Genomic DNA, 6,000 nt, shown 5'->3' on the forward strand with positions numbered 1-6,000 from the left:
CTTCAACTATTCAGTGGAGGTACTTAAAAGTTATATGCAACATATTTTTTTACGAAACACATTTAGTGATTACAGTACAGATTAAAATTTAAGGAAGAATTACTTCGGCACTAATCTAAAATTATAATTGCTATAAACAAGCTTCATTCTCAGATTATAGATGAGTTGAAACCTAGATCCACACTATGGAAACATTTCCATAAAATGAAAGTACCTGCTATATACAGAGATAGATATGTGGAACTCCAACGGGAACATTCTAGACCTCAACCTTTTTGGTAGAATTTTTGAAGACGGTTTCTTGGTAATGCTGTTTTCTTCTTTATTGTGATTTTTTCTTGTACTTTTTTCGGATTTTTTGGATTTTTTTTCATATTTCATAGCCTCAGAGAAAATATTTCCCGATGTCGTCAGGTTTTGTCATGGCTCATTTCATCTTCATTTATATGATGGTAATCAGCCTTTCCATGTGAATGTAACTCCTCGGGCCCAACGAATCGTCGAAATACTTTAAAAAAATATATAAAATTAATATTAAAGATTAATTTTGTTACATATACCAATTTTATTTGTTTTTCGTTTAAATTAAATAATTTAATTGTGTGTGTTTTAACATAAAATATGTCATTAATTATAAAAATCTTGAATACAGATGAAAATTATACTTACATTTAAATCCAATTCTTGGGCCACTTGAATCTTTACACCATTTGCCTTTTGCATCGTACTTTAAGATTTCAATCTTAATTTATTCTGAAAACAAATTAATTAGGTATTAATGTGTTGTTTTAAGGAGCGTCATATACATGAAAGTACTTATTCTTTGTTTAGTTGGGAATTCCTGTAAGTAAATTAATGAATTTAGACAAAAATATTCACTAAAAATAACAGTTTGATACGATCTGTTTCATTTCTAGCATTACTATAAACAAGTATTTCTTCTGATTATCATTTCCAATGAGGCAGGGACTCATTAATAAAAGCGAGAATTTTTATCTAATAATTTTGAATTGAAGCGTAGGAGCAACTTCAGAGAGATGTGGTTCGTATGAAATAAAAGTTTGAAATGATTAAAGTTTGGTGGTAAACAAGTAAAGAAAACTTTTTGGTCTACCTGATTTTATGAACAAAATTGAAATTAGTTTATGACAACGAAATTCAAATGTCTACAAATAAATAACGAATTAATAAATAAAACATTGAAATGTCTACAAATGAATAACGAATAGTTAATGTTATAAGCTCTTTAGAGAACAACTTAGGAAACTTAGCTTTTAATTTTTTTACATGTAGATAAAGTAGGAACATATTGTATAAAATTTCATAAGACACAATCAATCAATGATAATTGATAGTTTAAAGTGTAAACCTCAGTACTCATGCAAACACAATACTTACTCATCATTGGTCCAATTCACTCGAGGCAGGTTATGTTAGAATATCTAGACATCGTGTATAATGGTTGTGATGACAACGGAGAATAAAAACAACAGAAGAGCGTAGTTATAGAAACAGAGTTAAGTTGTAAAAGCAGAGTTAGTTGTATACAGCCCACCAATGTTGTAAGATAGTCAATAAGCGTTTTACTGAGTACCTTACATTATCATTCCACGTCGCCTTGTAAGCAGGCATGTCCTACCTATTAACTTTTGTATTTTGACCTTAATGGAAACAAATACTTCCAGTGCTTCCGTGTCCTTTCGGTGAGCACAGGGGTGCGTCGTCAGGATTTCGAGAACACCTCCATAGGCGTATCCCACTTTGTGGAAGACTTCTGCGTTTTGGAGGTGTGGGGTGGCTGGTCGGGAGGAAGGATTGGTGTTAGGGTTAGAAGTAGGAGTACTTCCAGGATTTACCGATGGTATCTGTAGCTTAGCAGACAGCTTAATGCATTACTTACTTACATTCTTTGTAATTCACCCTCTAGTTCCGAGATTTTAATCTTAACGTCTAGTTTTCGAGTACCTCTTAGCACTATGCCGTTTTGCTTCCGATATTGTGGACGGATCATCACCAACAAATCGTTCTGCTGATAACACTAGTGATTCACCTTCGATAGATGATAGTGCCATATGCGCATCACATTCAGGTGCACAATTACCGTAACGTTGCGGTGCCTTTCCTACTCCCCCGCTCTTTCGTTGAGTTACCTCGCTGATACCCATGTTATCCAAATAAACGCCGTTACCAACACAAGCCAAATTAGTACTGTGGATTTCTCCAGTTTTATCAGTACGCGACTGTTCATCATCATTTGGTTGAACTGCTTTACCGTCACACGTACTCCCACTATCTGTAACCGCCTCTGAACCGATTATCTCTACTAACTTTGATCGATTTAATACCGATGATTCATTGAATGTTACATTTCGACTAAAAATCAGCTCTGTTGTTCAATATCCCAAAGTTGATACGTACCAAACGCCGCACCATAACCAAGCATAATACATTTTGTTGCTTTTGCTTGTAATTTCAACCGCTTTTCATGTGGAATATGATTGTAACATTCAGAACCAAATATTCGAAGGTTTGACAGCTCCGGTTTCTTTCCAAACCAAATTTCTGCTGGTGTCTTGTCTTTAAACTGCTTTCCAACCGCGTTCGTTGGCGATCGATTTTTGATATAATTTGCCGACATAATTGCTTCATTCCAAAACTTATTTTCCATCCCACTGGCCAAAAGCATTGTCGTAGCCTTGTTTTGCAGCGTTTCATTTAAACGTTCAGATACTGAACCAACGGTGACTAACATCTGAATACCCTTTTGTTTGCAGTATTCTTTAAATTCGTTTGACGTATATTCACCACCGCCATCATGTCTCAATTTTGACACCTTTGAGCCATGAAGTGCCTCAGCCATTGCAACAAATTCCTTGAATTTACCAAACGTTTCACTTTTCTTTCTTTTTCTCTTGATGCAATAGACCATGGATGCTCTCGAATAATCATCCACGAATGTCACAAAATAACGTGACCCATCGTATGCATTCGTTGGATACGGTCCACAAACATCACTGTGAATCAATTCCAAAACTCGCAATGAACGTGTATTTGAATTTCTTGGAAACGGTGAACGAACATGTTTTCCAAGTACACACGATTCGCACAACTGTGTATCCTTTTTTTTACATTACTCATACCAATAGCCATATAATTGGCTATCTTTTTCATGTCATTTCGGTTGAGATGACCAAGTCTAAAATGCCATAAATTCTGTGATATTGTATTCAATTTATTCACTCTTCTAAATCCCGCAAACACATTGTTGTCAACGTACAAAGTCACTTCATACATTCTTCCATTTACGCGTCCGACAAACTTTTCGATACCATTCAGTGATACATAGGTATAATCACCCTCAAACACAATTCGATATCCCTTTTGTGTTAGTCTTCGAATTGACATCAAGTTGCATTTCAAATCATTCACGAATAGAACGTCCTCCATTGTTTTTACCGATGTGTCACCATGGTGAAATGTTTTAACGAGAATGTCACCACGTTGCTTTGCAACAATGCTTTGATTTTTCTTGGCAACCGAAATGCTTATTTTGTCAATTGGTTCCAAATTTATCGAAGAACATCTTCTGATTCACCATATGCTGAGTCGCTCCAGAATCTAAAACAAATTTTATTTCCGCGTAATTACCGCTATTCTGCTGCAATTGAGCGTTAAATGCCTTCGATTCTGCCAAATTCTCTTTGGTACCATCTTCAGCAATTGCATACATCGATGAACCGCTTGCTCTGTTTGCGCTTTCTCTATTTGACCTCTCTTTTTTGTTTTTATTGCGAAAACATTGAGCCTATTTGTGTCCAGGTTTTTTACACAAATGACATATAATTGTCTTATTCCCAGCAAACATTGCTCCAGGCTCAATTGATTTACTTGAACCATTTCCACCAGTCCGCTTATTGTACTCATCCATTAACCGAGTTTTAACAAATTCTACAGTTAACTTTGATTGATCCATCGTTTCCGATGGTGTCACTAGGTTATCATAACCTCTTGGCATAGTAATCAACAAATGTACTACCATATCAAGCTCTTCCATTTTAGCTCCCGTTGACTTTAACTCTAGAATTCTCTTATCAAATTGCAAAAGGTAACTTATCATATCATCCGACTCATTGAATTTCATTGTCAGCAATTGTTTTCGTAATAAAACTTGCGACGCCACACCTTTCCTTTCGAAAATCGTGCATAATGTGTCGAACATGTCCTTTGCCCGAGCTTTTTCGCGAACATACTCAAGTTGGCTATCATGAACTAACTGTACTAATATCGAAACACATTTCTTTTCATTCAACTTAATCGTAGGATGTTTTGTCACATCTTTTTCCGCTGTAAGAATGACCTCCAACGATTCCTCGATGAATCTTCTCAACTCCTCTTCATCAAGCAAAATTCCCACACGAAATTTCCATTTGCTAAAATTCGTGCCATCGAGTTGTTGAATTTTTAGAATGTTATTTACAGTAACGTTCGCCATCTTTGTCTGTTGCCTTCACCACAATTGACTTCCAACCTCAATTGTATAACTTTATCCTGCACGCAGTGGGCCCATAACCTCAGAGAATATGCAAGAAATTGCAGTAATTTATTCAATCAAATAATTGAAATACAAAGGATGAATCAACAAAAAAGACGGCTATTACTGAGCTCTTGAGCTGTTTCTCTCAAACTGACTCTCACTGTTTCTTGATCACCAAGGTTACCTCGGTCGCCTTCATTTGTCAATTGTTATTGTTTTTTAACATACTTTATTCTATTTTATTGTTTATATTAACGTTATGTCTAACTCCATTTGGGGGTCTGATGTCGGTGAGGCGCTTTGCCGAATTTTGCTGTTGTTACTTACTTTAGATAGTTAACTCTTTCGGAACTTGGAACGGAGTCGTGCTCAGGGTTTACCGGGCGGTTGACCTTTCTTTCTGCCAATAGAACCTGGATTTGAACCGCCTTTTTCTTTTCTTCTTTCACGGTTTTTGCTGGCGATGTGCCGTCCGGTTCCAATATAATTCGGAACCACTCGACCTTTTGCAGGCACACTTGCTGTTTTCCCATTTCATTATCGCAAATTCGGTTATTAAACTGTTTATAGTACGAAAACAAAAATTTAATTCAGTTGTTTCTTGGATTGGTAACCAAGGTTACCAGACAAGTAAACAAATTTTTTCATTTGTCTGAATTTGGTAACTAACTAAATTCAGACAAAAGATGGACACTAAATAAACACAAAAATATCACTACAAACACTTTTGAAAACTGAGGTGTGAGTGTGATGAGAATAATAGTCGATGTTACAAGAACACTGATCGTTTATTATATTATTACAAAGTGTGCTAGAAACGTCAAAGACTAAAAACTAAGAACTAAAAACCCTGCGTAGCATGAAGCTTGTGTTAGGGCATCTATACAGAGGGGTTCCAAGTATCAATGTGCAATTTCATTCCTTAACAAACACTTTTCCGTAGTTGCTACTCAAATTTGGATAAATGACGATTGTTACCGCTGCCATTGGTAACGACAGAAAGGTCTCTTATTGTTAGCGACCTTTGTCAATTTTTCAAAGTGCAACCGGGGAATATTGTTAATAGTATCAATTTTTCTTTGAGTTGTTCGTCCTTCTTCTGTCTGAATTTAGTTATAATAGTTACCATAATCGAAAGAGAAGAGTTGATAACGCTAATCCCAAATCTTTATCCCAACCAGCCACCCCCACTCCTGCAAAGTCTTCCAGCTCCAAAACTCAGGAACTCGGACACCCCCAAGGAGGTGATGTCGAAATTGTCTAACTACGATGCACCCCACCAGTTATGATTCAGTGTTCAAATTTATGTATATCGAATTGCATTAAAGTATTTTAATCCAAGTAGACTAAGAATTAGAAGAGACTTCTCATAGAGAAGTAACTTTTAAATTGGTTTGGGAAAAAACAGCGCTCATGATTAGCCGTCTCAGATCTCAGTTTCGGATAATATTTTTTGACAGCTCATT

The sequence above is a fragment of the Aethina tumida genome, chromosome 1, assembly GCF_024364675.1.
Source record: "Aethina tumida isolate Nest 87 chromosome 1, icAetTumi1.1, whole genome shotgun sequence".
NCBI lineage: Eukaryota > Metazoa > Arthropoda > Insecta > Coleoptera > Nitidulidae > Aethina > Aethina tumida.